Source organism: Desmodus rotundus, chromosome 2, assembly GCF_022682495.2.
Source record: "Desmodus rotundus isolate HL8 chromosome 2, HLdesRot8A.1, whole genome shotgun sequence".
Taxonomy (NCBI): domain Eukaryota; kingdom Metazoa; phylum Chordata; class Mammalia; order Chiroptera; family Phyllostomidae; genus Desmodus; species Desmodus rotundus.
Window position 1 is genome coordinate 85,577,742 of NC_071388.1, and position 26,322 is coordinate 85,604,063.

The following is a 26,322-nucleotide window of genomic DNA, read 5'->3' on the forward strand; positions in this document are numbered from 1 at the left end:
GTAAGCAAGGATTTTTTTTTATTAATTTATTTATTTTGCTGCGTGGGGGCGTGGGGAGGGGTTAATTTTGGGAATTCAAATATAGACTACATTTACTAATTTCACAGTGTGTAGTGGATTCCGACTTCCTATGTCTGAAGAGCCCAATGATGTATTTCCTGAGAATACTGTACTGGGATCCTGTAGGGCAGCAGTCCTCACTAGGGGCGATTTGTCCCCACTCTCACACACAAACGCTCGGCAATGTCTGTAAACATTTTGGGTTGTCACAACCGGGGGAGGGGAGGGTTGCTACTAGCATCTAGTGTGTAAAGGCCAGGCGTGCCACTCAACATCGCACAATGCTCAAGACCGTTCCCCTGCCCACACAACAAAGAATCATCCTGTCCAAAATGCCAGTAGCGCGGGGTTGGGGAACCCTGATTTAAGGGAACTCCAATTCTTAGCGGACAGGTACCGATCTGGTAGACTGAATTAAACGAAATTGTCGTTAGCGCAGATCACATGTTAGTAATATTTAAAAGTGAAAGGTTACGACGTGCACAACTAACTCAAAATGTTCAGCAAACACACTATCCGTGTCCTTCCGCCCTGGCTTCCCTCCAGCCTCGGGGACCAGGAGGGTCGCACTCCACCCCGGCGGGGCGAACCCCAGAGCCTGCGCGGTGAGCGGGCGCTGCGGAGGCGTCTGCGCGTGCGCCGAGCGGCAGCCGCGCCCACGCAGCGCCGCTTCAAAAGTTGCGGAGCGGCTGGCGGACCGCGCGCTGTCGCGCGGCTGCCCACCCCAGAGAGGAAGAGAGGAAGCTCCCGCTGTAGGAGGTTGGCTGCTTCGGGGTGAGGTCACTGCGTTCCCAACTCGAGCCCGGAAACCTTCTCTGTGATCTGCGGAGGGCGTCAGGGAGCATCGCTCGTCCTTTCGGAGCCCCCGCCGGGAGGAGCCGGTTGTGTGTGGGCGCGCGCTGCGGGGCCAGCCCCTTCCAGGCTGGAGCCCCCCCTTCCAGGCTGGACCCCCAGAGGTGAGTTTCTGCACTGCCGGTAGCGGAAGCCGACTTCCTGTGCCGGCCGAGCCGGGCGGGCCTGCGTCTCGGGGTACGGCTGCGGGAGAGCGCCGAGGCAGGCCCCTTCCCCGCCCGCCCCCTCGCCGGGGGCGCCTGCCCAGGTGGCGCTCCCAAATACCTCGAGGTTTCTCAGCCTGCGTCTCAATCACAGAGTTGGCTTTTTCTATAAAAAGACAGATAGCAAATATTTTAGGACTAGTCTCTGTCACCTGTTAGGCTTTTTTTCCCCCTTTTTCCTTTTTTTTAACAACCTCATAAAAATGTAAAAACAAGTCTTTGCTCCTGGCCTTGCAAAAATATGAGGGTGACAGTGATTAGACTCTGGTCATTACCTTTCCCCAGCAAGGAGGTTGGAGCTTGGGACCTAAGCAGTGTTGCAGTAGGGACTCGGGTTCCATGGGGACTGCGACCCACCCGCGCAGGTTTAGTTCACAGTCTTTGAGGTCGGTGCACCTGCACCTCCGCCCTCCTTCCTGCTGGGTTGCTGGTGCTGAGTTCCTGCCGGGCAGCCGGCCGCCAGGAAACCCCAGACCAGCGGCCACGCCGTACTTAACATGACAGTCTCTTTATCTAGGACCAAAGCCAAAGTACTCACATTATGAATAAATTAGGATAAAAGTAATACAGCTGTATTGCAAACAATTGTCTTTTTGTAGCATGTTTTCTGGTAATGAATGTCGTATATGACCGCTACGGTAATTTGGAAAATACTGAAGAATATGTAAAAGGAAATAAAAAATCTCTATAATCCCAACCCACAAAAAATAACTGTTACAGTATTTATGTATTCTTATGTCCATTTTTCCATGCATATTAATAGGACAACTTACTGAGTAACTGGATTTTTAAAAATATTTCTTAATAAACTTTTGTTGAAGTATCAATTTCAGAAGAGTGGGCCAACTATAAATATACACTTGAATGAACCTTCAAAGACTAGCACAAACATATCCTCGCAACCAGCACAGAGACCAAGAAACAGACCCCTCCTGGCTTCCTTCATCCCCTCACCCAGTCAAGGGCGCCAGGGGCTTAGCCTGGCACACATAGTATTGTCCGTTTCTCAGTCTCAAATATTCTAGTTTGTCGTTTCTTCCAACTTCATATTATATTTGAGATTCATCTGTGGTGTTCCCAGTAACAGACCTTTTGAAAAATTTTTATTTTATGCTGTATGGGATTCATTTATATGAATATACCATCATTTATTTTTCCTTTATACTATTTTTTATTAATTTCATCTTTATCAATATATAATTCACATACCATATAATTCATCCATATAAATTGTATAGTTCAATGGGGTTTTTTGACAGACAGGTGCAACAATTCCCACAGTCAATTTTAGAAAATTTTCATCACCTCAAAACAACTCCATTCTTCTTCATGCCCCCCCACCCCCAAATTCTCTCCAGCCCCAAGCAAGCACTAATCTACTTTCTGTCTCTATGTATTTGCCTATTCTGGACATTTCATTAAAATGGAATCATATAATATGGGATGTCTTGTAACTGGTCCCTTACACTGATACTAGATATTCATGTTATTTCCAGGTTTGAGATAATTAGATATGATACTACTGTGTATGATATGTATCAGTGAAAACAAATCTCTCAGAGATACATATTTCTATTGGAATATATACCTAAAAGTGGAATAGCTGGGACGTAGGTTCTGCTTATTGTTACTACAATACTAATAGTTAATAGTGCCTACTAATAGTTAATAGTGCCTAACAGTTTTTCAGGTTTATATGCCCACCAGCAGTGTATAATGAGTTCATATTGCTGCATACCCTCGCCAACATTTGGTGTTTGTGTGTTTGCAATTTACGTTTCTCTAATGAAAAAAAAAGCATCTTTTCATGTGATTATTAGTATTTTAGAGATCCTCCTTAGTAAAGTGCCTGTTGGTTCTTTACCCCATTTTTCTATTGAGTTGTCTTTTTCTACTTCATTTATATATTCTATATGTGAGTCTATTTTCATTTGAGTGCTACAAACATAGTCATTACAAATACCTTTTCATTGTCTGTGGCTTGTATTTTAACTATCTCATTGTTACATTTTACTGAATGTAAATGTTTAATGTTTAGTGAAATCTAATTTATCAGTCTTCCTTTATGGTTACTGCTGTTGCTGACTTGTTTAAGAAATCATTGCCTGCAAGGACATTCTCCTATGTTACCCTCTAAAAATATACTGTTTGCTTTTGAACATTTAGATCTGCTAACTGTGTGAATTGGTGATGTGGAGCAGGGGTAAATATTTTTCATATAGCTAGCCAATTGACTCAGGGCCTTTCCTTGAAGAGACCATCCTTTTCCCACTGCTCTGCAGTGTCACCTCTGTCATAAATCAGTACAGATACTGGGACTAATAAACAAGGACTTTAAAATACAAATGACAAATGTAGTAAAGAATCTTACTAAAAATAAGATACAATAGATGAAGAGAGAGGGAATTTTAAGAGAGATACAGATTATATTTTTAAAAAAGAACAAAATGGCAGTCCTAGAACTGGAAAATACAATATCTGAAATTACTTGATGGGAGTACCAGTAGGTTGGTCACAATAGGAGAAAGGATCATCAACTTGAAGACAGGTCTCTAGAAATCATACATCCCTGACTCACAGAATAGCATCACGTGCTCTCTAGCATACTTGAAATTGAACTCCCAGAAGGCAAAAAGAATATGGGGAAGACAAATATTTGAAAAAATATTCACAAAAACCTTCCAAATTTGATTGAATATATTTTATCCAGGATATTTGCTTTTTTTCGATGAAGAGTTGATCCCAATAACCTAGCTTGCCATGAATGGAATTTAGAAATTAGCATAAATAATATAAAGTTTTACATCTACATGAATAAGCAGCAGGACATTTTACAGTTGCACAAAATGTAGAAAAATGCTTTGTTGGGTGGGACTGTCTTGAGTATTACTGAACTTTTAACATAAATATTGCCTGCCTGGTAAAGGATATTAGCACCACCCAATCATAATAATACCAAGTGTTTTCACAGTTTTTCAAAATATGCCCGCAGCATGTAGAATGGCCCTGCATCCACTGTGAACCCCTCTCTCACACGATCTGGTACTGCCTCCTTTCTCCAAGCCCTTTCTAACCTCAGCTTCTAATGCCCACATCTCTCAAACAATACTGGCTTCTTTCCATCTCAGAGCACTTAGGGTTTCTCTTTGGTCTTCCCGAGTGCTCCTCCCACAAATACCCATATGACTGACTCTTTTCTCCTCCTCAGGCCTTTGTTCAAATGTCATTTTCTCAGTGAGATTTACAGATTAAATGAAACAAAACCAAACAAAAAATCTTGTTCATTCTTTTCCCCATCCCTAGTTGATTTTTTCAGATATAATTGATATGTGACATTACATTAATAGCAGTTATAAACATGATTCTATATTTGTATATATTGTGAAATGATCACCACACATAGTTATAAAATGTTTTTATTTGTGATGAGAACTTTTCAGATCTACTCTCTGCAACTTTGTAATATAGAATACAATACTGTTAACTTTGGTCACTATGCTGTACATTATATCTCCAGGGGTTATATATTTTATAACTGAAGTTTGTACCTTTTGCCAACCTTCACCCATTTATTTTTATATCTTTTATTTGAAATGCTATGTATTTTAATTATTTAATTTGCTTATTATCTCACTTTCCACAGCACTAGAATATTAAGTTCTGGTGAGAGAGGTGGGGAATTCACCAATTTTGTTCTCTTTGGTTTCTTCAGTACCTAGAATTTGTAAAAACTTATAATTGTTAACATTTTTCTCAGGGCTGGCTTATGGACAACCTTAATTTCTTCCTAATAACCCTTATATCTTTCAGGGTATTTTTTCAGTTTTTCATGTATAAGAAAGCCCTGATAGTATTCTAATAATTTTTACATTTTTAAGGTATGTTTGAGTTTCTCAGCATAAAGGATTATAGTAGTAAAAGCTCCAGGTGTTTACCAAGGAGAATAAGAAACGTGATATGGTTGTTTCCAAAGCAACAAAAAGCTCCCCCTGATTAAGTACACTGACTGAGGGCTTCTCCTCATTAGATTGGAGTATCCAACCAAACCACTTAGCACTATCATCACAAAGAAGTTTGCCTTTTCAATTAGAGAGTAATTCGTACCAACTATTTTTCTTTAGGTGGTCAGGCTTCAGGATGGATGATGAACTTTCAAAAAGGAAAAAGATGGAAAATCATCGAATTACCATAAACTGTGCTGCCAACCAAATAAGTGTTTCTAAAGACTCAAGAAAAATTCTATTCCTGCATTATATAAACCACCACAACCTACTTGCCTACTGCATTAATCTAGTTTATTCTTGAAAGCAGAGCCTGAGACAAAGGCAGACATGTTCTCTTTGGGAATGTGATCCTAGGGAGCAGGAGTGAGAGAGAGAGGAGTGAAGGGGTGGGGCGAGGCGGGGAGGGAAAGAAAATACAAGCAAAACCAGATAGTGTTATCAAGTGTCCACCTCTGTTAATGGTTACTTAGGGAAGAACCTTCTCAGGAGTCTTACTCAACTTTGTCTCAGACTGTCTGCCTGAGAGTTCAAAGGGAGAAGCAGTTATCTCTGCTACACGGAGGACTCCTCCCATTGGTGTTAATCCCCCCACCCCTGTGCAGAGCCAGGGGAGCCTCACTGGTACTGGAGCATCACACATTGCCACATCAGAGAAGCCTTGGGACAGGAAGCTAGCTTCTTGGTGCGTGCTGGAAGTGCGGCACTGCCAGCACGGAGCCCGGTGAAACCGGCCCAGAACTGGTCACTGGAGCTGTGGCTGGAACTGGAGGTTGAAGAGAGGTGAGACAGTGCCACACGAGTGTCAGAACGTGCTGTTAGCTTTGTCCAAATCTATTTCCTCCTCTTTCTGTAATTAAAATTTCAGTGTCCAGAACAGGAATGGCAGAAGGGTTATATTTATTAGAGAGATGTTTATAAGAAATAGAACATGAACGTGACAAATAGAACATGAGACTTGGAAAAAAATTTTAAATATTCTATTTGAAAAATTGGATTATTGGGTAAAGATGTTGGATATCTTCTAAACTCTTGTAATCTCTGAAAATAACGAATTGTTTGGAGAAATAAAATTAACCTTTTGTTATATCTGTGAGCTTTGTAAATCAGTGCCATTTACTTTTCCTAAAATACTATTTTTTACTGTCACATAGCACTAGTGTTATAGAGCTTAAAACCAATGAAAGGACTATTGGTAAAAACAGAGGAAGGGAAAATATTGGGATAATTTTTATCACATAAAGGGTTGGCATTAACACTGGTTGGAATTGGGGGGGGAAACTGCAGGCTTGGATCCAGCCTTCCTCTAGGAGGCTCCACCTTACCGAAAATAGTCCTCTCTGTGCCTACACCCTGTGATGTCATCATCCTTTCTTAGTTGATCTGGAATTGCTACCAATAGGATAGAACCTTTGAGTTACTCAATTCAATACGTGTTGAGTTACTCTTTGCTAAGTACAGGTACTGTACACTTGAGTAAGACATAATATTAAACATGATATCCAAAAGTTTCAGAATACATATTCTTTTAGGGTTTGCCATTCAACATTAACCAAAACTGACCATTTGATCACAAATCAAGTCTCAACAAATTTCCAAAGACTGAGATAATATTGAGTATAAATTAAACCAGAAATCAATTATAGAAAGACAAAAAATTTCCAAGTGCTTATAATTTAAGGAACATACCCTGAATGATCCATAAGTCAAACTAAATCACAGAATTTTAGAAAATATATTGAAATAAATTCTAATGGAAATACAACATATTAAAACTTGTAGAATTCTGTGAAAGCAAACACTTATGGGAAGTTTATAGTTCTAAATACAGTAAAAATATCACAGAAAATTTGGCTATTGGTATTCCCAGAAGCCGGAGGGGGTGGGTGGGGGGATGTTGAAGCAGCTTTTCAAACACTAGACAACTGACAGCAAAGGCCTGGTCAGGGAGGGAAGGAAACAAGGTGGGTGAGTGTTCAGTTGCCCGGCGTCCCTAGGTTTAAGCATTGGATCACATTGCAGGAGGAGCTTGAGCAGAGCGACTCTTGCTGCGTGGAGACAAAGATTGGAGTTGAGTGAGACAGATAACTTGAATTTTCAGGACAGAGTATCAGTAAAGAGAGAACTATGAAGATAAAAACAAATCAGTGTACAGATGCTGGACACTGAGCTTAACAATTCCCGAAACTCGCCCAAGAATGGGAAGCATTTAACCTCCCTCCAGCCGACGTAGAGAGTCCTCACTCAGAACTGCAGACATTCACTGGGATCCCAGGAAGGTCACACCTTGTGTAAGTCTGACAGTAAAATCTACTAGACATGCCACACCCACAGAAAAACCCACAAACAAGCTTCAATATTATGAAGCTGATACACAACTAAGGTAACTGCCTGTCAGAACAAGTCCAAGTATGTTATTTCGGATCCTCCAAGATGCGCATGCAAAAATAGATTTACAAGGGGTCTATCTGGGGAAATACCTCCAAGGGTTGAAATAGAAAGAGGCAGAGGAGGAAGTTTTCAGACTGTTGCGTGTCTAACCCCTTTGAAGGAAAGAGGGAAAGAAGGAGGGTAGAGTAGCCAGGGTCTCAGACTGCAACACAATTCCAAGAAGAGTTTAAGGTCAGGCTGATGAAACTTGCCCCCAGAGCAGTCCCCTTGCACACTGGAAAGGGCCTGCATTTGTGTACTGGCTCTGCTCACCATTCCCATGGAGAAAACTCATGGGAACTGTAGCCTTGGCATGGAAATATCAATGGATTCAGAGAGCAGCCAACGGGGCCCTCAGGTCAGCTCCCCTCAGCAAGAGATCGGAGTGGTGCACTTTCATCTCTACCAGAGTCCACTCCTTGTGCTATTCAGCACTATTCAGGGAGGGAGACCTCCACGATTGTGGCAAGAGGGCCTATCTTCTTGAGGGGAAACTTAGCAGAGGGAAGTTAGTTCATTAGAAGGATGAAACTACATCCACTATCACTGATGTCAGGGCTGCCAGTGGGCCTCTTCCTCTCCTTCTTCCACTATCCCATTTTGGAATCCCCTCACACTTACAATCACCTCAGGAGTTCTTGGTGGTTTGCTTGATGTGGTGCAAACTTTCATTCCTGAGAGTTCTGAACCCTTAGTAATCACCCCCTTCTTGGACTGAGTTTGCTGTGTGTATGTCTGTTCAGTGACAGTGGGACAGAGGAGCAACAAGAGGCGCCAGGTGGCTCGCCTGGGATCCACACATACCCCCCTGCCCCTGTCCCGGTGTGGAGAAGCAGCCCAACCCACTGTTCGTGGCGCTCAATTACTCTGAATATGGTGACTCCTCACCTGCACACTCCTGGGCACAAGAAGTACAAAGTGTTCTAGTGACAACCATTCCTCGTAGTCCAGTGGGACCCACTGTAGCCCCTGGCAGGAGTACACCCTCTTTGGGAACCAAGGCCTCTAAGTTTGCAAAGGGCACAGTTGCAGGGCAGAACACACAAATACTTCCGATAAAAAAGTCATTAGGAGTGTTTTAGCGATGCCACTCCTTGTGCCACCACATTTGACTCTCAATCCTTCTGGGCACAGAGCACCATAGAGTTCCTGGGTTTAATGCATACACTGTATTCTGAAAGATGGCAGCCCATCCTTTCAGAAGGTTGCCTCAAAGCTCATACTTGAGCTGCGCTTTTGGAAGACTATTGCAGCATTCCATGAGTGGCTGCATGTATAAGGCTGCAGGGTGGTGCAGTATGTGGTGAGAACAAGGGATCCCATGGTCATGGGCCCACTCTTGCACCTTCATCACGATGAAGTTGTCGGATATTGTGTAAGGCCCTTATAGTGGTGCTGGCTGAAGCTCTGCAGGTAGAAACAGCAAACCCAGACCTGGACTAGGTTCTGTCCTCGTAAGAACAAACAACTGGCCCTTCCAGAATGGAAGAGACCCACTATAGTTGACTTGCCGCCAGAGACCATTTAGTCTACTTGATGAACAGTGCCCTGTTGAGGGTTGGTGACGGCCTCTGTGGCTGACAGCTTGGGCTTTCAGAGGCCACGGCAGCTAGATCAGCCATGATAAGTGGGAGTCCATGGGGTGGGCCCATTTATAACATCTACCTCTGCCACTATGTCCTCGCCATGCCACTTCAGGGTCTGACAACGAAGTCTGCCTAATCTCTGCTGGCCAAGGGCTAAGTGCCCTGTCCATGACGGCTGCTTTCTGGTGGGTGCTAACACGTGAAGCAAAAACATTCAAACTCTATGTCCACTCCCACATTCTGTCCACCCACATCTACATCAGACTTCCTTGTACTTTCCCAATCTTTTTCCATCCACACCCCTGAGCAAATGGCCACGCCACTAGCCACTGCCCAGAACACTGCACACACTCTCGTCTAGAACCAGTTCTCCACACAAAGTAGATGGTGGAGTATACCATTCACAGCTCTGTTTATTAGAAATATTTGCCCTTTCCATTGTCCTTCAAGGCCACTTCTGGACATAGCTGTAATGTACCCAATTGTGTCTGATCCTCTTTCCTATTTGGAATTGAAAAGAACACCTTCTGCAGATCATTGGCTACATACCATGGACCTGAGCTCTTTTTTATTGAATTTATTGGGGTGATAATGGTTCACAAAACCAAGCCCTTCTTAATTTCTAGTAATGAACAATACCACATCTGCACAGCAGGTGCAATCAGGGCTAATGCTAGGTTATACAGTCATTCTAAACACTTCCTTCAAAGCCCAGACTGCGAAATGAGGACAAATGATGAGGACAACCAGTAAGCTCCACCTCCACCATCCCAGCCAAATGTTTTTGATTTCCTTTATTGGCTGGATAAGGAGGATTTTCAGAGATTTCCATGTGGCTTTCCACACTGCGGTAAACTTACCTCAAAGGCCAGAGGCCTTATGTCTGTTACAGTCATTCCAATTACACACTGAGACACTAGACATGAACAGCTGTGGGGCCACAGACTCGGTGTGTGTATTGTGAGCCTGGTCCCCATGAACCCCCACTTTAATGGGGTGTCACTCTGCTACTTTGGGTTTTCAGATATCAGTGTCAACACAGACCCTATGTCTGGTAGTCCCTGAAGTGTCTGGATATTTGCCTCTCTCAGTGTACCATCATCCTAGCATTTGGCCACATGTCCATTTAGAGAAGAACTTGGAGATTCATCAGAGTACATTCCCGCCACTGCACAGCAGGGTCTTTCCTCTGAAGGACCCAGCCTCTATTTCCATCTGTGGGTTCTGAAAACTGCCTCAGGTCTGGGAACTGAACAAAGGACTGTGACATTTCATTGGGACCAATGCCCTCACGCTCTTCCTTTCCCATGTTTACCTTACTGGTTACAAATGTTAAGCAGCATTTTTGTTACTTGCCCATCTGTTTTGGCTATAGCAGAGGTACAATCAGTCACTTCCAAAACATCCTGGGATTCAAGCCCCCTTCGTTGTCCCTCCAACTTCACCAGTCATTACAGTAATCGTGGCCTCTCAGCTTTGGGTAGTTAAGCACCAGTCCCCTATTTCTTCAGGGCCCATCACCCCAGAATGATGTTTACAAGCCCAGCTCTGTGAGCACCTCACCCACGATCAGTCCCGATCTAGACAGGACAGCCACCACTGAACTGATGATGCTCATGCCTTCTCACAGGCACATTCTGGTGGCCTTAGTGAATCATGTGCCTTCTGGGCCCTGGTTTGGACAAAACCATGTGGTGGGTTTTCTAGCCTCATGATATATCCAATTCAGCATGACCATGTCTCTCAGCTTCTTTATTACTTCTCCTACAAGTTACCAGGACAACTGGGCATTTCCACTTCACTCAGTGTTGGCCATAATGATATCAGGCTTCATATCCCATCAGTAAATTTGTCCCATCCCTTGGGGTTCTTGCTAAGATGATAAATCCTGTGTCCCGATAAAGTACCCCTAAATAAATAAGTTCTTGTTTCTATAGTCTTATATTCTGGTCCTCTAAATAAAGCACCCTCAAAATCCAATCCCAGGAATACTCCTCTGGCTCCTAGTGGTACAGGCTACTTCTTGTAGCTCCTTCAATGTGTAATCTTTTTCTTCCTCTGTCAGGTCCAGCACTTTCCAACTGCAGTTATGCTGGATTTAATTCAACTGGTCTACCTAGCAACCAGGAAAGAGGATAAGACATGTCATGAGGGGGCACCCACCCATTGCCTTGTTACGGAGGGAGGGCCCTTTGAGGCACCTTCCACCATAGGGCAGGCCACAGGTTTCCATAAAGTGTACGTGGGCCCATATGACTACATTGGTAAATTCTTCCAAATTTTTAAGAAGAAAAAAAATAAGCTTACACAATTTTTCTACTGAATAGGAAAACACAACTACTTCCCAACTTCTTTTATGAGACAAACATAACTTTGATATCAAACCCTTGACAAAGATATCACAAAAAAGGAAAATTTTATAAATGCAGCCAACATAAAGACAGGATCTTTTAATCAGATTCAAAGACTGACAGAAATATGAGATTTTATCCATTATGAGGTTTTTCTAATAATGTCAAGAACACAAGCACTCAAGAGGTCAGGCAAAGCAGCGAGAAGTCCTGGACGGTGCGTATGGCTTTCCGGGTCCTTCCTTCGTTCCTCGGATGAGCTTTGAGGCCACGCTGGAAAGTGTGTCCTCTAAGTGAGGCCACCTCACACAACATGGAATATTTCAGGTCATGACACTTCTCTATTTTATACCCAGGTAATTGTGTATTTTCCTGGAAGCCAAGCTCAGTAGATTAATAAATTCTGGATTTGTTTACCATAGTCAATTCTGAATGAGGGACATCCTGCTAAAAGGACTCACCTCCTAATAATTAATATCACTTTATTTACATGAAGTTTGTTATCAATATGTTTACAGTGAGAGTAGCCTGGGTTGCTTGCCTTCTTTCTTTCCTGGTAACATCCCCCAAAATGTTTCTAGAAGAGAAATTAATTGGAGGCTAACCACTTAACTCTTTCCTACTCAGAAGCCAATAAATCTCACAAAAATAGATGCTAAAATATTTTTAAATATTATTAAATAGAATTTATAATATGTAAAAAGGCAATACATCATAATATTTAACATTTAAAATTAATGTAATTTATCATGTAACAGATTAAATGAAAAAACATATGGTAAATTCAATGAATGCAGAATAAGCAATTGATAAATCAATACCCATTAACATTATAAATTATCAGCAAACGAGAAATAGAAGTGAATTTTCATAACCTGATAAGGGTACCTACTAAAAAAGAAAAAAAAAATTTACTTCATGATTTTGTATGTAGAAAATCTGAAGGAATTCATCAATAAACTGTGAGAATGATTATGTGAATTTAGCATGGTCAAAATATGATATAGGATCACTATCAAAATCAATTGCACTACACATCCTTGTACTGTATCAATTGGACAAATAAATTTTTAAAGTATACAATAGTAGTAACACCAAATATGTAAAATAAAGCAGTTATAACATTTAAATTTTTCTACATGGAAAACTATAAAATATTGTGAAAAGAAACTTTTAAAGATTTAAATAAATGGAAATGTAAACAATGTTAATGGAAGGAAAAGCCAATATTTTCAATTTGCTCTAAATTTACGTATAGAATGAATGCAAAAACTAATTAAAATGCTAGCAGGGTTTTTTTCTTTTTTTGAAAAACATAAATAAACTGAATCTAAAATGTATATGGAAATAGAAAGGACTAAGAATAGCCAATAGTCTTGAAAAAGAAATAGCTGGAAGGCTTATACTGCCATATATCAAGACACACCATAAAGCTACAGCAATGAAGACAATAGTGTTTGCACAAAGATAACTAATAGGACAATGGAACGGAATACAGGAGTGAAACTGGGTATTTTTCTCCAGAGGCAAATGCTTTGTTCCTACCCCAGCACCTACCCCCCATTCAAACTCATACTCCCACTCTAACTAGACTGTAAGCTTCATGCCCTGAGGAAAAGAGGCCATAGAAAATGCACCAAAGTGAACTTGCAAAGTCTTGACCAGTGTAGCTCGGTTGGTTGGACACCATCCCACAAAGCAAAAGGTCGCTAGTTCGATTCCTGGTCAGGGCACAGGCCTGGGTTGCAGGCCAGGTCCCAGTCAGGGTGTGTGCAAGAGGTGACTGATTGATGTTTCTCTCCCTCACTTTATCCCTCCCTTCCCCTCTGTCTAAGAATAAATAAATAAATAATTTTTTAAAGAAAAAATAAATATACAAAAAATAAAAAGGTTAGTTATTGCCTTTTAAGTTTTCCAATAATCAAAATCATGGCTATCAATACTAAATCATAAAATTTAGTATTGGAGTGATACTTGTCTAACTAAACTCCTCCATGCAAGATCCTCTCCAAGCTCACTCAAAGAAAGAAAAAAAATCAGCACTACGTGAGAAGAAAATAAGTCACATTTGGAGGGAAAGCAAAAGAATTAACTGCTGCCCTGGCTGATGTGGCTCGGTGTGGAGCAAGCACTGGCCTGTGAGCCGAAAGACTGCTGGTTTGATTCCTGGCCTGGGGGGTGCGTGCCTGGGTTGCAGGCCAGGTCCCCAGTTGAGGGCCTGTGTGAGGCAGCCAATCAACGTTTCTACCACATGTCAAAGTTTCTCTCCCTCTCTTTCTCCCTCCCTTCCCTCTCTCTAAAAATAAATACATAAAATCTGTAAAAAAAATTTCTATTTAAAAATAAAAGAGTTAACTGCTGCTGAGGGTCTCCGAAGACACAGTAAAAGTTCTAAATTAGGGTATGATAGAAGCCCCAGAAAAAAATGTACATGATCGAAGATGAAAGCAGTGCCCTACCTCCTGTCTAGTTATCTTACGTTCTGAGGTGTTGTTTTGACACTGTGGCATTAGAAATCAGGACAGAAATGTCTGCACCGAGTGGGCAGATGGACCCTGAACTACGTCACAGACATTGTGGGGCCACAGGATTGAGCTAACGTTTGTCTGATGTGATTGAAAACATTTGGAAAATGATCCCAAGAGCTGACAGACCTCCTTAGCCTGAGAGGCAGTGTGAATTCATTGAAGAGGTACTGGAGGGAGATGTAGACATCTCATCAGATGTCAGCGAGGAGGGCGATGCAGGAAAGACCGGAAAAGGACAGTATTAATCTCAGTTCATACCAGTTGTGGACAGATGCCAGTCAAGAATTAGATGTATCCCCCAAGGCTATGACATGATTTAAGTCCCTTGGAGCTTAGCTGCAATCCTGAGTAGAAGAGGAAAAACATGTTGCATTAAATCATTTTAAAACATAATGTCTGTATACCTAAAAAATGACTAAAGTTAAGGATTTTGGGGTGGGGGAATGTGCACACACAACCCATCAGAATGAGAGCCTAAGACATAGATTAATTCAGTTATGGAAAAGTAAAGCCATTTCCCCACACCTCTGAGTGTGTAAGTTGCAAGCCCATAGCTAATATGGCAACAACAAAGTTTTCAAGCAGGACTTGCTGGGCAGAGGAACCTGGAGCAAACTCTCTGCATTCAGTTCTTTTAACAGAAACTGCAAGGCCCTGTAAGATGAGGGAGACACTTAGCAAATTATGTTCTGTGGAACACTAGCTCCATAGAATATGAATTGATGGTAGGAGATAAACAAAGTTGGAATGTTTCTTTAGTACCAGATGCTCAAAGCCATTCCTATGTGAATGCTTAGTGCAGCTCCCCAAGAGACAGAAATCGATCTGGCCCGTGTGGCAGCGTTGTGATGTACAGCCCAGATCCCCCTTCAAGGAAGAACTTGCTCCTCGTTTGTCCGGAGTGCTGTCAGCAGGTGCCCCGAAGCTGTAGCCCTCTGCGGGGATTCCCTCAGCTGCATGGAACCGCCTCAACCACGCACACCTCTTCATGGGGTTGCCCATATCCAGTGGTCTGTCCCTGCAAGGCCCAGAGTTGTTCTCCTGCCCATCTCGGGACCACTCTGAAGGTTATTCCAGCTCCAGAGCTCACCATGGTGTTGGCCACGGCTGCTTGTTGGACCTGCATTACAAATCAGCTTCTCCCTTTATCTAATCAAGTGTTGGTCCCAAGAGCTCTACTTAATAAACTCCTTGCAGGTTTAATTACATCTCAGAGTCCCAGAGAACCTGGTCTGAGATGTCTCTTTTCCCAACTCTATTTGCCCACCAAAGCCTTTCTTTGCAGAATCCCTACCAAGCATGTTTAAGAAACACATGTTTGGATGCAGGTGTGAGAACTGGGTGAGTACTTGCGTGGGGAGTGGGAAGAGGTGCCTGAGACTTGAACACCAGCCTATGAATTCCTGTGAAACTTGAAACCAACCCAATTTTGAGAGATAATTTTTGAGGTCTAATTCTTAAAATACAACAGAATCCATTATCTATTGAGGTAGATAGAGAAACTCTAAATATGATTTGATCTACACAAATAAATTTTTCCTCTAAAAATGCTTAAATCTCTAAGGTATGGTCAATGGTGTAAAAAATGAAATCATTTCTGTCTGACAAAGGCAAATATTTTGCCTTCACAGTTGTCTTTGGATGTTTAGTGAAAGAAGAAAAGGAAAAAGCATAAGGAAGACCTTTGAAAACCAGTTTCTAAGAAATAAAAACTAGGCAGTAGAATATTTACAAAACTGAAAAATTTCAGAACTAGAAAACACCCCCCAAAAGTCTAATGAGTTATAATACACTTAACTTACTAAAATATTTATGTTTGGGAAGCCAGTGACAAATATCATTTCAAGGTATAACTGTATTACCAAAAATCATGAAATAAATCCTTTTTACAAATGTTTGAAATAAGCATTTTTATATTTTAATACTACTTGGAACCAAGGAGCTGGCTTGACAGAATAACACCTAAATGACCAGAGACAGGGAACTCAGGCTGCAGGATCAGAACAGAGCAATTTCCAAATAACATGAGATTTGTGCAGCCTCTACTGATGCGGCCTGGGAGGAGCTCGCTTCAGCTCACTTGAATAAGCCACTGTCTATGGCTCACAAGGGTCCCGTTCTTAATGAGGTGGTGCATAGCAGCAGCACACTGTGAATCCGAATAGCAGATGGCGACACTGTTGAGGAGGCTGGCAGGCTGATGTCTAGCCACCAACTGGCAGCAATCATTATTAAACTGATTCATGCGCCCAGGGAAAATCTTCCTGAGAGTCTTAGCACATGTGAGCAGCGAGAAGCAAACGGTCTGCTCTTGCTGTCTTCTGTAGATACTACCTGTGTTTTTAAAAATATTATTCCCCAAAGCAATCCACATAAAGAAGCAGCACATTGTGCGAACTAGAGGCCTTACTCCTTTCCTATCTACTCATAGACTTTTAAACATGATAGCTATGATTTCTCTGTTTGATGAACAGCTTTTATTCGAAGGAAATAGCTTCACAGCATTCACCCTATGGACTCATGGCAAATACTCAATGACAGGCAAGCACTTACAGATGCTCTAAATAAAGGTTCTGTGAAAATGGTATTAGGAATCTAATAACATATTCTGTCTCGCATAATGAAGCGATGGCCTAAATTGCTTATGGTCCATCTACCTGGGGCAGGTAACTCAACCCTGGGCGAAAAGCTTGTTATCATCACACTTGGCTAGGAAAGCAGATAAAGACAGCCGCTAGCTTTATAAACTGTTCTCATCTAAGGGCCTTTCACAAGGGAAAAAATCTTGGTGAAATTCATGTTTTACAAGTCTCTTTACAAATCAAAATGATAAGCAAGTAGCATTTTTTTCTATTCAAATGTGGAAAAGATTTGTTTTTGTAACCAATAAAACCAATTTTCTATCTCTGTATATTAATAAAGAAGATTTAAGATAAGGCTTTAATGGAAAAATAAATCCTTGCTTCATTCACTTACAAAATACTTGCACTTAAATTAAAAACAAAGCAAAACAATCCTGGCTGTTCCCTAAATCTTCATTAAATTTGTTTTCTAAAATTAAGCTATGAGATTTCTTTTATGTCATGTACTTATAACAACACAGAGAAATCACTACAGTCAAATGCAAGGTATTCCCCATACTACAATCACAGATTTTATTACATATTATTTTTGGCAATTATTTAATAGAAGCAAAATTTTAAACTTTTTAAAAAGAAGTGCCACAATTTCTCTGAATGTATTATCTTTGACTCTAGCAATTTGAAAAACCAATTTAGGCTAGAATATCATGTATAACCCCCTCCAGAGAGAGTTCCTGTGTCTTGTGTCAAACAGAATGGTGATTCTCTTGCAAGTTAGATACCTGAGCCCTGACCATAAAGCTCTCAAATCTTTCAATATTCAGCCCTGGCAGAGAAGCTCAGTTAGTTAGAGTATCATCCTGATACACCAAGGTTATGGGTTCGATCCCCTGTCAGGGCACATACAATAATCAACCAATGAGTGCCTGAATGTTTGGACCGCAAATCAATCAATCTCTCTCTCTCTCTCTCTCTCTCTCTCTCTCTCTCTATTCCTTCCTTTCTCTCTAAAATCAATTTTTAAAAACAAACTCTCAACATTCTCCCCAAACAAGAAATCAAATGCCAGAAGTCATTGTGTACTTTAATATTTAAGGTAAGAAAACCCAATTCACTTAGTGGTTTACTCACATGTACTGGTCTGCTGGTTATTTTACAAGAAATCAAAATCAATGTCACATATTAAAAGATGCCTTAAAATGGTAGCACATGAGTTCCTTGAAACAGCTGGAAACACTCAAAATATTGAACAACTTATCAGACCAACATTGTGTTTTTTATTCAAACATGAAATGCTGGATATTAAGAAAATAGGATGATAAATTTTTGTCCTTGAATATTAGGCCATACTCAATGTTAAGTATATATATAAAAAAAAAAAAAAGCCAGTAATGGATAGGCTAGTTCAAAGATATATTCCCAGGCATTTTGACGTAGTGGTAAACACTAGAAGGTGCCTAAGTACATCGATGTCAGTACTACAGATGCTCAATTTAAGTACGTCAGCCACTTTATCAAAAGATGAATAGTCTCTTTCAGGACATAAGAATTCTAGCAATCATGATCTAAAAGTACATGTACCAAGTAGTAATTTTCTGTTCTCCTGCCTTTCACTAAAGCTGCCTTTTTCAAAGACCCCAATGATACCCATTTTGCCAAAATTACAGTTTCATTTTCCAGATCTCTCTAACTCCCGCAGGCATTTAATGCCATTGATCACTGCCACCACCTTAAAACACTTCCTTGGCGTGGCTTAAAGGCAGCAGGGCACATGCCTGGCGGTCCCTCTCCCTTACTGCGGCCCCGTGTCTCTTCAGCTCCTCACCAAAATCCTGGCCTCCTAACACCAGAATATTCTTAGATACTCTCTCGTGGATGTACATTCTGATGTCCCAATGAACTTGGGCATTCTGCTACGTACACCCTGCTGAGGGCAAGGACTGCGTGTGTCTGATTTACTGCCCAACGCTTAGTGCATCTTGAACACACACATTTGTTGAAGGAATGAATGAATACTGGAAAAACATACCTAGTTGGAATAGATAACTGTAAATACAGTAACCATGGCCTGGAAATTTAAAAGTTTTTAACTATTATTTCACTGAAATAGGTATAAATATCATCATAATCCTCATCTTTCTACGATAGGAACTTGAAGCTCAGATCAGTCACGTAACTTGCCCAACAACATGCAGCTACTACGTGTCAGAGTTAAGACTGCGTTCTTGCTGTCCTAGCCCAAACACCACGCTACTCACTCAGTGCTGTACTTATGGATGAGCGCAAGAGAAAACAAAGAACAGGAACCTGAGTTCAGCTTGCTCACTGCTGGCCCTCTGCTACAACGGCACGGTCTTGAAGTTGATGGCTCTGATGGCGGCAGGCCTACCAATGCTCTTTTTCTCACATGCAAGAGGGAGAGGACCTGTTTCCTCATCTATAGAGGGGAGATAAAAATACCTTCTGTAGATCGTTACTTTTGGGCTAAAATAAGATAATGGATATGTAAAATATAAGTCACTATACAAAAAATAGATAATTTCCATTCAGTAATTATTATTACTGGGAGGTACTAAAAGAAGAGCTAAAATGGAGAGGCAGAAAATCTCCTTACCAACAGGAACCGAGTAGAAGAGCAGGAAGAAGAGTCACGAAAGAGCTAGAAGGTCCCTTAGTTTCCTGGGTCTGTCAGTTAGGGACAAGAATGGAAAGAAAGGTAATGCTCTCCCGTTCCCAGGTAAAACGTAATGAACACCCACTACATGATTACAAAATTAAAATTTCATTAACGTAGCCATACTATATATTTTTTAACAAAAAAGAAAATCATTAGGACATAAGTCTGCTAATGCTGTGAAATAAAACCTGCAATTTTGCACTTAATTCGTTTTGTACCTGTATGGTTTTACCTTCCATGGATGCTAGAGACATTACAATTAGCCAATCGCAGGGATGGCTGGACATAAAGTAGGCAAGGGATGTCAGGTTAATGAGGCAGCACAGAGGAAGGCAATCCTGTGACCTGCTGGGCCTCAGAATACTCGTATACAGGTCTTTAAACTGTAATCAGGTAGCACAGTTAGGAATACTCCCCCAAATCTCTTTCACCACCGGTTTCCAGATTGTAATATTCAATTATTATATAAAAGGGTGACCAGGGTGAACTTAAACTCTGGGACTTTGCTTAAAAGTTTTAGTAAGGGTCCCTTTTTCCTTTGTTAGCAATACAGTCATCTGAGCCCCGTGACGGACGCTAAGGCCTGTCACTGCAGACACCTAGGTTTCTTGGTCACATTTCTGTGGCCACTGTGGACACCACACAGCACATCTAACTTACTTAACCAGAAGTATTTCTGAACCCAGAGAGTGAAAGAGGGATGGCCTAGAGCTTTGGAGTCAGTCAGCTCAACCTTTAAACCTCAGTTCACAAACTTAGCAAGAATAAAACTCAGCCTCAGCCGAAATTTGCACATTAGTTAAATAGATATGGTCCCTCACAGGGCAGTTTTGGAGATTCATGAAAACATACTTAAAAGTGATTACATTTCCTGGCACAGAGTCAGTTTTTGTGAAGCATGGCTATTTTTTATTATCATCATCATCATCATCATCATCATCATTAAAGTTGTTAATCATTGAAATGACAATTGCAAACTTGGCTATAACTTTATTTTCACTGATTTTTTAAATAAAAAAGATACATATATATGTTTGCATAAAACCCATACTAGGGATTTAAGAATCTGTGCAATGACCACTTCCTAGTTCTCTTTTAACTTTAATTATGAATTATTAAAGGTCATTAGTCAAAGAACATTAAGTGCATACTATGTGCTAAGTCTAGGGTAGCATGAGTCTAAGGTCTAGGGAAATATAGTATAAGTATATAAGTATACTTATATACTAATAAGTATAATATAGTTTAAGTATAATAAGTATAATATAGACTTCATTCTAGAGACTATGTAAAGAATTTTAAAAAGTACCACAAAAGAGGCATAAATAAAATATGAGAATTCAGAATATATAGTTTTCTATGTGACGGGATCTGTGTTACCTCGGAAAAGTGTTACTTGAACGGAGCCTTAAAGTAAGCACAGAATTTAGATACACAGAGATTGAGGAGGAGGTAAGCAAATTAATGGATGACTCGTGAATGATTCATTCATTTCAAAATCTTCCCATTGCTGTAATTCCTGGAAATCAGCCCCCGTGGTGCCTACACTCTAGTCATAGACAGCCAGCCCACAGGGAAATGAAAGGGCATGAGCAAGACACATGGAGTGGTCCGTGATGGGTGGAGGGAGGAGTGGCTGATAATAAATTTGCAACCAGGTCATGGAAAACTTGAAATGCCAAGGTATTTGGACTTTTTCAAGCCTTTTGGAAACAAATTTCAAAAACATTATCCCATATTAAAGTTAAAAACAAAAGATAGATGTCTGATCAAAGTACAAACTGACCCAAAGAATGTTGTTAAAAGATAGTGAGTTATATTTAAAAATGTAAGAGTTTATTTGAACATTTATCAACTGGAAACAGGTAGCATCAAACCGGAAGTGCTCAGGAGCACACCGCTGACAGGGGCCTGGGAAGACTTATATAGAGGGCGCAAGCAAAGAAAGGAAACTACTGGATTAGCTGTAGTTTAAAGCCTAGGGGACTGGTTGTGATAGGTTGTCCTTAGCATTTGATTTCATAACCTCGAGGCTATTACAGGCTTAGATTTCGGTGCTTACATAGGCCACCATCGGGCATTAGAGCCACCTCAGTCTAATGGCCTCCTTGTTTAATGTAACGAGATGCCTATTGTTAAGGCTGGTTGAATGGCATCTAAAGTTCTTTCTAGCAGAATTTGAAATGTATCTCACTGAAGGAAGCCTAGAGACCGGGATGTGATTTAATCTGAGGCAGAAAGAGAGAAATGGGAGACACTGAGATAATGCTTCACGACTCCATAACACTGTTCTACCTCCTACCGAGACGGGGGACTTGGTTAAATAAAATAATTCAGATCCATGTGTCTCTCAACATTTGTGCTTACAACGGTGTGAACATTTCCATTTTAAAATTACACATAAAATAAGTAACAAGGTGATTGAAAAGTCAGTTAATTTGCCAGACTCTCATGGAAGCCAGAACTGTGGCAGAGAGCAGCCTCCCAAACTTTTCCATTCTGACACTGTCTGCTGCCTTTCTCCCGTCTGTCTGTCTGCCTGCATGCTGCCGGTGTGTTCCTCGAGGATTTTCAGTCAACTCCCCTTGAAGTCTAAATCAGGTGACAAGTACTGAACCCATTATTGGCTACAACCAGCAAGGCGTATCCTGCTAACTTTCAATCTGGCCTACATTTGTGTGATGACATTTTCTTGAAGCGACTAATATTATCTGTATGAGAAAAAGCCTTATGTGTGACTTTTTATCATAAACATATCCACTGGGTACATAACATTATTCAAGAAAACATGAAAGCTTGCAGAACAAGTAAACATCTGAAAGGGCAGCAAGACAAGATAAATGTTTCTTAATAAAAGCATGGGAATACATTTCATTATCTGTGAAAAGTAAAGAGGTTATCCTAAGAGACATATAAGGTTAAAAAATACCATGAGAGATACACTCACTCACAATTATAGATAAATATGTTAACAGAGATATATAAATATCAAATTCATCATATTGACATTCCCCAATGCCTGCTCATTTCCACTCCCTCCTATTCCACTCTAATTATTCAGCTAGTTATCAAACCAGAGGCCTGGGAAGCATATTTCACCTGTCCTTTTTCCTAATCATTCATACCTAATTGTTTTAAATGTTTTGGTTATATTCTACTAAACAAATTTCTTGCCTATACCTAATTTCAACCAATGGTTACTTTCTCTTTCTGGTATAAAGTACAAACTCCATTTCATGGCAAAAAGGCCTAAGATAGAGCCCTTCACTGTGGGTGAGCTCCAGAAGGCTTGAGGATCATTTCTTCAGTGAAGCCCATGGTGCTCCCTGCTGCTCAAGCATAGCTTCTTAAAGCACTTATTATTTATCCTAAATATTTTCTACAGCTTACTTATCTCTGTCACTAGACATCATGAAATTTTTGAAATCAGAATTGTTGTCACATCTATGGCAGTGAGCATGAAAACCATGGAACACACACACATACACACACACACACAGAGTGTACTGTTAATGTCATTAGCATTGCTTTACTTTTCCAGGAGATTTCTGCCCGGGAAGATAACATTTCAAATAGCTATGTTGTCTATCCCTGGAATTTCTCTAAAATCCACCAACTCAACAAGAAAATATAAATAAATAGCTTACACACTGTGGACATAAGAAACATCCAAACCTGTAGGGAATTTTTATAAGAGTTTGAGCACAAACTGATAACAATTGCCTGGAAACTAGATCTCAGATTCTCCAGAGAATGACAATTTCAAAGTTTCTTTTAGGCATTTGAAATTAAGAAGGAAAAAGAAGGAAGAGCACAGAAAGGTGGGAGAAAGCAAGGCAGGAAAATGTGACTGGATTGCAGTCTAGTTAACAAGATTATGCATTCCTTTGAGGGTGGTTACACCTAGAAGGGGTCTGCAAAAGAATCATCCTGGCATTTCAAAGGTGTGTTAACCTAGATAAACAAGAATGATGGGCAGGGCTTGCTTTTGGCAAAAACAAACCCTTCATAGGCCCGGGCTCTGACTATACCCCATGACCTGCCCAATTGGAAATTTATGATCAGATCATCCTGTGACGTTAGTGTTGATAAGAGCGCCATTATTGCTCACAAGTGTTGACAATTCTTCCCACTATTCAAAGGGAATCACTTTACGAGGATAATTAAAAGGAGGAAATATTCACATATACTGAGCTCTGTAGAAAAATATCTTCCAGATAAATCTTTGATCAAAACAAAGGCACAGCCAACAAATACCCTCAAGCAATCAAGTCCTGTACTTGAGTCTATGCAACCACTGACGAAAAGCATCTTGTTTGATGGTGGTTTTTAATAGAGTAAAGTTTTTCAGGTCAAAAAATAAGCACACATTTATTAAGTGGCTTAACATACAACACACATCAGTATTCACAGGCTTCTATTCTCCATGTCCTTTCCTCCTTTCACATACTGGGTTTACCCAATCGCTTATATTTTTCCTGCCTCTAACAATCTTTCTCTGTGTCCTCCAGAAATCATGCATTGTCATCAGCAATATCACCTCTATCTTCAACTTCTCCTCTGGTTCGCTTCTTCGCCTCCTTCCTTTAACTGAAGCTTGGCAGTGAGTGCCAGGAGAACACAACCTACCCTTGACTGTCTGCTCATGGGTTCCGTCCCTCCAGGAGGGAAAAATATGCTAGGTGATCCTGGAATAGCTTATCATACATATTACAAGGAAGGTCTCAAAGACCACCAGGGTCAGGTTAAAAGGACTCAGGAGCTAACTTAAAGAGGCTCCCAACAGTCAAAACTGGGAAAATTTGGGCATCACTAAGAATAATGTCTATAATGGATTGATCACAGTAAATATATCTAAATCCATGAGGTCATGATTATATCAAAAAATAATAATTCTTCAACATCAGAGGGTTCTAGGGAATCATTTCATTTTTTGAAAACATAAATAAAAGGAAATGATCTTGTATCTGCATGAATACTACCACTGGTATATCAGCTATTACACGAGGAGAAATTCTGCTTGTAAAAATGTTCTAAGGGATTTCCAGTCTCAACCATGCATGATAAAGAACCTGGTATTGAAGTACCCTTCTGCCAAAAACAACAATAAAATCTGGATGACTTACATAAATCAACTGTTTGATGGCATTGGCCAGAAACCAGCCCATGCGGGACTCTCCGAGGCCCTCAGAGCAGGGAAGCTCATATGGTGGGCTCTACATTCGTGCCATGGCTTTTTTTCCGAGGGCACTTTTCAAATTGCAAGGCAGGGAATAGAGCTCAGACAGGAAGGGATAGTCTGATAGGACTGAAGGGAAAGGGTCTGAGTTCACAAATGGCCAGAGCGGCTTGGAACTGAGCATCGAAGTTCCAGACAGGAAAGGAATTGAGAAAAAGATCCAAAAACCTGCAAATTCCCCTCAACTCATGTTCATGTCTCATGGTGCTAATATATACAGTAACACTAGCCCAAATAGTGGCAGGTAGGTAAATGGAATTAAGCTGTTGAAGTGTTCTTACACTGGTCAGTCACTGGTAAAGTCACTACTTTAAAGCAGACAATAAGATATGAATATATATTGTATTTACATGGAAAACACCAAAAGACAATTTTTAAAATATATAACTAAAAATCCTGTAGAGAGAAAATGGAATAAACAGCACCTGATTGATCTAAAATGATTCAAGAGCCCTGGCTGGTGTGAATCCATGGATTGAGTGCTGGCCTGCAAAGCAAAAGGTTGCGGGTTCCATTCCCAGGCAGGGCACGTGCCTGGGTTGCCAGCCAGGTCCCAGTGAGGGACACACGAGGGGAAACCACACATTGATGTTTCTCTCCCTCTCTCTCTCCATCCCTTCCCTCTCTAAAATTAAATAACTAAAATCTTTTAAAAACAAAAATAAAATAATTCAAGGAAAAAAACAAAAGACCAAAGAACAGATGGAAATAAATGATATGTTGGTGGACGTAAACCCAACTGTTTTAGTTAGTTTGGGCTGCTATAACAAAATACCTTAAACCGGATGGCTCATAAACAACAGAAATTTATTTCTTACAGTTCTAGAGACTGCAAGTCCAAGACCAGAGTGCTAGCACAGCTGAGTTCTGGTGAGCGCCCTTCGACAGGCTGCAGAATATTGATTTCTTATTGGATCACTACAGGACAGAGAGCAGAGGGGAAGGCAAGCTCCCACTTGAAGGGCATTGATCCCATTCAAGAGGGCTCCACGGTCAGGACCTTGTCTAGTTCTAGTCACCTCTCACATACTGCCACACTGGGGGTAGGGCTTCAACATAGGAGTTTTGGAGGACACACACATTGAGTCTGTAACACCAGCTATGTCAGTAGTTACATGGACATGGACCAGACGTCAATGAAAAGGCAAAGACTGAATCTTTAAAAACACAAAACAAATAAGATCCAGCTATATGCTATTTATAAGAGAAATACATTAAATATAAGGACACAGAAAAACTAAAAAATAAAAATAACAAAAAAAATTATACCAGGTGAAATCTAAACAAAAGCTAGCATAGCTTTATTAATGCCAAGCAAAGTAGACTTGAAGTACAGACAAACTTCATTTTATTGCTCTTTGCTTTATTACACATCTTAGATATTGTGTTTTTTACAGATTGAAAAATTGTGTCATTTTCAACCAAGGCTAGGCACGCCACCACCAAAAAGATTCCTCCCTGAAGGCTTACATGATGGTTAGCATGTTTTAGCAATAAGTTATCTTTTAGTTAAGGGATGTACACTTTTTTTAGACACAATTCTATTGCACACTTAACAGAGTACAGTACAGTATAAACATAACTTTTATATGCACTAGGAAACCAAACAATTCATGTGACTCACTTTATTGCAACGTTAATTTTATTTCAGAGGTCTGGAGCCGAGCGTGCAACATCTTTGAGGTACTCCTGTATTACTAGACAATAGAGTGATATCTCACAGTGATAAGGGAGTCCATTAAATAGGAAGATAAAACATTCCTAAACCTGTACCACCTAACACATAAAGACTAAACAGACAAATCCACAATCA

At 40.6% G+C, this 26,322-nt stretch overlaps 1 pseudogene; it reads left to right on the forward strand.

The window, feature by feature from the left end:
- Window positions 1-993: 993 nt before the first annotated feature.
- LOC112320443 (mitotic spindle assembly checkpoint protein MAD2A pseudogene) overlaps window positions 994-26,322 on the forward strand; it is a 31,909-nt pseudogene continuing 6,580 nt past the window's right edge.